The sequence below is a fragment of the Numida meleagris genome, unplaced genomic scaffold, assembly GCF_002078875.1.
Source record: "Numida meleagris isolate 19003 breed g44 Domestic line unplaced genomic scaffold, NumMel1.0 unplaced_Scaffold361, whole genome shotgun sequence".
Classification (NCBI taxonomy): domain Eukaryota; kingdom Metazoa; phylum Chordata; class Aves; order Galliformes; family Numididae; genus Numida; species Numida meleagris.
The window spans coordinates 36,768-42,561 of record NW_018364586.1 but is presented as its reverse complement, the minus strand read 5'-3'; the positions used below and the strand labels follow the sequence as shown (position 1 = coordinate 42,561).

General features: G+C 51.8%; 2 long non-coding RNA genes across 2 annotated transcripts; both read right to left on the bottom strand.

The window, feature by feature from the left end:
- Nucleotides 1–2,554: 2,554 nt before the first annotated feature.
- On the bottom strand, nucleotides 2,555–4,011 carry LOC110391413. The gene is made up of 4 exons (XR_002434057.1): nucleotides 3,745–4,011; nucleotides 3,471–3,654; nucleotides 2,875–3,042; nucleotides 2,555–2,787 (listed from the first exon to the last, which is right to left on the bottom strand). It is a non-coding gene; the product is annotated as an uncharacterized LOC110391413 (long non-coding RNA).
- Nucleotides 4,012–4,054: 43 nt separating this feature from the next.
- Nucleotides 4,055–5,581, bottom strand: LOC110391412. Its single transcript, XR_002434056.1, has 2 exons — nucleotides 4,703–5,581; nucleotides 4,055–4,443 (listed from the first exon to the last, which is right to left on the bottom strand). It is a non-coding gene; the product is annotated as an uncharacterized LOC110391412 (long non-coding RNA).
- Nucleotides 5,582–5,794: the final 213 nt, after the last annotated feature.

Below are 5,794 nucleotides of genomic sequence, written 5' to 3'. Positions count from 1 at the left end.
TTAGGGCTGTCATCAGTAAGCATTAGGGTTAGGGTTAGGATCCATATGTGCTAGGGTTAGTGTTAGGGTAATGGTTAGGGTTAGGATCAGTAAGTGTTAGGGTTAGGGCTAGGTTTAGGGTTAGGCTTACAGTTAGGGTTAGAGTTAGGGTTATAATTCCTGCCTCACACGCTGATTACAGCAGATCTTCCGAGGGTCTGCAGCCATCTTTGTGGCCCTCTGCTGGACTCCTAGGAGATCCCTGTTTTTTCTGAGCTGGGGAGCCCAGAATGGGATGCAGTATTCTAAATGTGGCCTGACCAGGGCAGAGCAGAGGGGGACCTTGCTCAACCTGCTGGCCATGCAGGTGCAGTGGGGCTGAGCATGGGCAGCGTGCAGAGCTCATCTTCCTGTCCTAAAGTGGGGACCCAAAGCCGAGCATGTGGGGAAGCTGCAGCATGGGAATGGAAGCAGTCGGCTCCGGTTGGAGCTCCACCTTTTCTGTTTGCTCACCCAGAGCATGGCACAGTGTGAGGAAAGAGTTAAGCGCACTGCCCTGCTCATCCTCACCTGCTCTGCTGGGAAGAGCCTGCTCTCTCCTGGAAGTACTGGGGGAAGTACTGAATATGTATGTACTGCCTGGGAAAATGTTTACACTTGTAACACAAGTAATGTATGTAAGCTGAAGATCCGTGTTATGAAACTTAGAAAGTGGAGGAGAGATGGGTGGACGGTGAGGTGGATTGAGAAGTGGCTGACTGGAAGAGCTGAGAGTGTTGTCATCAGTGGCACAGAGTCAGGTTGGAGGCCTGTAACTAGTGGTGTTCTCCAGGGAACAAGACCTGGACAGACTGGAGAGCTGGGCAGGGAGGAACTTGATGAGGTTTAACAGGAGCAGGCGTAGAGTCCTGCACCTGGTGAGGAATAACCGCATGCATCAGTACAGGTTAGGGGCTGATCTGCTGGAGGGGAGCTCTGTGGGAAGGACCTGGGTGTTCTGATGGACAACAGGCTGCCCATGAGCCAGCAGTGTGCCCTTGTGGCCAAGAAGGCCAATGGGATCCTGGCATGCATTAAAAAGAGTGCAGCCAGCAGGTTGAGGGAGGTGATCCTCCCCCTCCACTCTGCCCTGGTCAGGCCACATTTCGAATATTGTGTCTAGATCTGGGATCCCCAGTTCAAGAAAAACAGGCATCAACTAGAAGGAGCCCAGCAGAGAGCCACAAAGATGACAAAGGGCCTGGAGCATCTCCCATATGAGGAAAGGCAGAGTAACCAGTGTCTGTTCAGCCTGGGGAAAAGAAGAACTGAGGGGGGATCTGATTAATATATATAAATATCTACAGGGAGGTGTGAGGCAAATGGATGAGGCCAGGCTCTTCTCGGTGGTGTGTAGTGATAGGACAAGGAGTAATGGCTTAAAACTCGTGCAAAGGATGTTCCATACTGACACGCAGAAGAACTTCTCGATGGTAAGGATGACAGAACACTGGAGCAGGTTTCCCGGAGAGGTTGTGGAGTCTCCTGCTGTGGAGATATTCAAGACCTGTCTGGACACCAACCTGTGTGGTCTATTGTAGGGAACCTGCTTTAGCAGAGGGGTTGGATTCCATGATCTCTTGAGGTCCCTTCCAACCCCTGCAATCCTGGGATGCTGTGAAATGGTGACTGGAAAAAAGCGTCAGCTTCCACTTCTTTGTCCATGGGAGCAATTGTTGCTGAGAGTGCTTCCAAAGTCCACCAAGGAAATATAAAAGAGAGAAACAGTGGGTTCAGAAGTCTCAAAATTAACCACCAGGGACAGGGAAGTGGAAATAACTGATCACCAATATGGGAAGAATGAGTGAAAAGGGAACAATTTAGCTGCAGGTGTGTCAAATGTAATAATGCGCTGGTGTCAACAAGGAAGGGAAATGGCCCTGAAAGTGATCTTTAGGGTCATTAAGGGTAATTACCTGCTGCAGCATGTGCCATCAGTACGGAAATGAGACTCTAATGAGACTGCAGCTATCCCGTCCCAAATCTAGAATCTTCTTGCCCCGTAATGGGCAAGCTCAGAATAGATGAAACCGAGTCAAAAATTAGAAACTGTAAAAAGAGATCACGTTGTAAACATTAATGTAGGAGAAAATGTGCTTCTGTCTGGGGGGTGCTGCTTTTGCAAAGGGCTGCCAAGCTCCTTGTTCTGCAGAATTAAGACAGAAACTTCTGTGTGGGTTGTGGCTCTGTGTGCTTGCACACCAGCACAGACGTGATCCCTGCTGGGGATAACAGGAGTGTTCTGAGCTCAGTGCGGTGGCAGCAGGGATGGAGGGGTGTCAAGGGGGATCTCCTGCAGGTTGGTTGGATTAAGGCCAGCCCAGGTTCAAGGCTCTCTGAGTCATCTGGAGCCCATCCACGGGCTCACCCTCCCCAAGGCTTCCATGGGCTGTGCTCGCTCAGAACCTCCCCAAGATTATTTTCACTGTCCCTGGAGGTCCTGGGCGAGATGACTGCTGTTTTCCTTCAGCACCTCAAGAAACTGATCCTTGCAGGCAACATCCCAACTGGGCATGAAGCATGTAGAGGAGCCGCATCTGCTCCTGCGTGGTGGGCATTGCTCGGTCGCTCTGGTACAGCTCGTTGGTCAGGATGCATCCATACAGCCGGTCCAGGACAAGACTGACAGACATCACGCATTGGATCAGCTGCTCTCGGTGCTGCTTCACAAAATGCAGCCCTGCTACAGCAGAAGGATGAGCAGTTGGGTGCTGCTGCTCAGTAGAAGGCATCCAGCTTGTGGTAGGACTAAAGGAAACCGATCCCTGCCTTGGCAGAACAGATTAAGCCATCTCACATCTCTGGGCAAAGATTTGTGCAGGGAGAGGGAGATTCACAACCTCCTGTAAAACTCACCATGGTCCTTCTCACCACAATCTCTGTCTAGGTTTCTGAAGGGCTTCTGTCTGCTTTGGCATCACGGCCTCATGGCCTCCCCATCGTGGCTCGGTGCCATTGTGTAGCTGCTGCTGCAAGTGGCAGTGAGGGAGCTCCCTCCTTCCCCTTGACTTGCGGAATCAAACTCTATAAGCACAGAGTAGTTACAAAGCAGGTGTGTTTGATTCAGTGCCGCATGCACGCCGGGTGCAGACGAGGCAGCCCCTTCCCAATCTGCACCCTGAAAGCAGGAAAATGCCTTCACTTATAGAAACTTATGACAATATCCTATGCCCATTCAGGTTGAGGCACCCCACATCCTTCCCATTGTTAGTGCACAACTACCCCACAATTCCAACTATATGCAACAAATTATCCCCCCATTCAGGTTGAGCTGCCCCACACCCTTCCCATTACTCATGCTCAACTGCTCCAGGATTCCAGCAATATACAACAAATTATGCCCTCATTCAGCATTGCGGCCTCACCGCCTCCCCATCGTGGCCATGAATCTCTGAATCTACAGTTCTGCGATCCTATGACTCTGTGATTCAGGTGTGGGTTAACAGTTGTACCTGAGGATCTTTGTCCACCTCAGTGATTCTATGATTGCACGACCCGCTCCGAACCCTCCTGCAGGGCCACTCTGAGCAGGTTTCCCAGGCCCACATCCAGCTGGCTTTGCAAGAACCTCAGGGAAGGACTCTCTCGACAACCCAGGGTTCTCAGGCTTTCCTCACTGCACAAGTGCTCCAGGCCCTGAATCCCCAAGCAAACACCAGAGATGGATGCATGTGAGAGTGACCTGGAAAACCACCCTGAAAAGAGCAGTGGAGCACAGCACCTTACCTCTTGCCAGGGACATGGAGCATGAGCTGCTTGGCACTGGAGCATGTGCTGCTGTTGCTCTCCACGGCCAAAGCTTGTCTTCAAGACGCAGGGGTAATAGGAACTGAAACAGCTTTCCCATCCATCCTGTCCATTGGGAGAACGTGCTCCCAGATGAAGCTGTAAAGTAACACGGGGTGAGCACCCATCTCTCTCAAGTGCCAAGAGCTGCAAATGGCCTCTTCCCCGCCTCCCCGCATTTCCGTTTCCATCATTATCCTGGTCACATTAGTGCAAAGGAGGAGACAAAAGGCCAAGAACTATCCAGACCTTTGGACATCTTAAGCACCACGAGTGCCCGGAATTTTAATTGATCTCAGCAGACCTCTGGGTAAACCTCTACTCCACGGATCGCTTGGCTTCCACATCCCCGTACTTCTGCTTTATCAGTTGTGATGACGCAGCTGGCAGAAATATTTCTGACTTCCTTAGCCTGAATGGCTCAGCTGGAGCCAGGTCCCTACTCTGGATGCAGAGGGAAAAGGTGAAGAGCCCAAGCCAGCTCTGCTTTCGGAAGGGCACATCCAGAGGGATGGGAGGGGGTGGAATACTGGGAGTGTGATGCAGTAGAAGAAAGGAGGTGATGGTGTGGAGCAGCTCAGAGCTCCCCTTCTGCTTCTTGAGGCTGAGGAGATGGGATGCCACTGTGTGCTTGAGCACCTGTGGGAGAGAGGGCACAGCGGTGACATGGGGAAACGTAGGGTGACCTGGTGGCCTTGTGGTCTTGGGGAAGGCTGCTTGGGGCAGGGCAAAGCAGAAGAAACTAAAAGAAAAGAGACGGAAAGAAATCATGCCATAGGAGAAGGCACTTGTGGCCTGGGAGAGTGTCATCCTGCAGCACTGAGTGCAAAGCTCAAGGAGGGGAAACAAAGGCCAAGGACTGTCTGGATCCTTGTTCGCCTTCAGCAATAATACTCACAGAATGGGACAGGAGGGGACTTTGGGAGCGTGATGCAGTCGAGCAAAGGGTTGATGGTGCGGAGCAGTTCAGAGCTCACCTGGCTTTACTCTCCAAGCTTTACCTTCCATGGGAATGTAGCTCCACCTTCCTGCAGGAGAGATGGAGAGAGGAGATAGTGGTGGGGTGAAGAAGCATAGGTTTGAAGAACCGCCCACTATTTGCTCCAGTGTCCTCTTGGTCTGTCCACGCTCCCCTTTTGATCCATGATCCTCAAGGTCCCTTCATAGTGAACCCATAGTTCATCCAGTGCTCACACCATGCTCGTGCCACGGTCATCTTCTTGTCACCCATTCTCACCTACTCCACCTACCTGCAGGAGAGAGGGAGAGAGGAGATAGGGGTGGGGTGGAGAAGCATAGGTTTGAAGAACCACCTCTGCAGAGACACAAGTGGAAGCACGAGTCTTGGAATCAAACAATCACAGAATCTGTGGCGTTGGAGAAAATCTCTAAGATCAGGCCCTGGGCAACCTGATGTAGCTGTCGATGTCCCTGTTCACTGCAGGGGAGTTGGACCAGGCGGCATTTAAAGGTCTGACTCTAAGATCGTCCAGTCCAACCACTGACCCATTACCACCGTACCCACTAAACCACATCCCTCAGTGCCACATGTACACACTTCTTGAAAACCTCCGGGGACAGTGACTCCACCACTTCCCAGGGCAGCCTGTGCTATCCCACTTGTGTCTGCAGCTGTTGGGCACTAGCTGCCACAGAAATGCCTCCTGTCCAGCCCAAGGACAAAGGTGTGTAGGTGTGCCTGGGGTCCTCTCTTTCTGCTGAAGGTTTGGCCTCTGTCTGGACTTCTTCCCAGCTGGGAAGATGACCAGAGCACATTCTGTTCTGCATATTGCAAGGAGAGGGAGGGATTATTTCTCACCAGCTCCTTATACAGGCAGCATTTGGCTGTGATATTTCACGTTGCCACCCGTCTGCAGAGCTTCCGCATTCTCTCCTCTTTAGTGCTCTGCAAAATGATGCTGCCATGCTGCTCAGGACTCAGATTGCTGGAGGAGTTCCTTCACTGATTGCTGTTCCACAGAACTCCTAG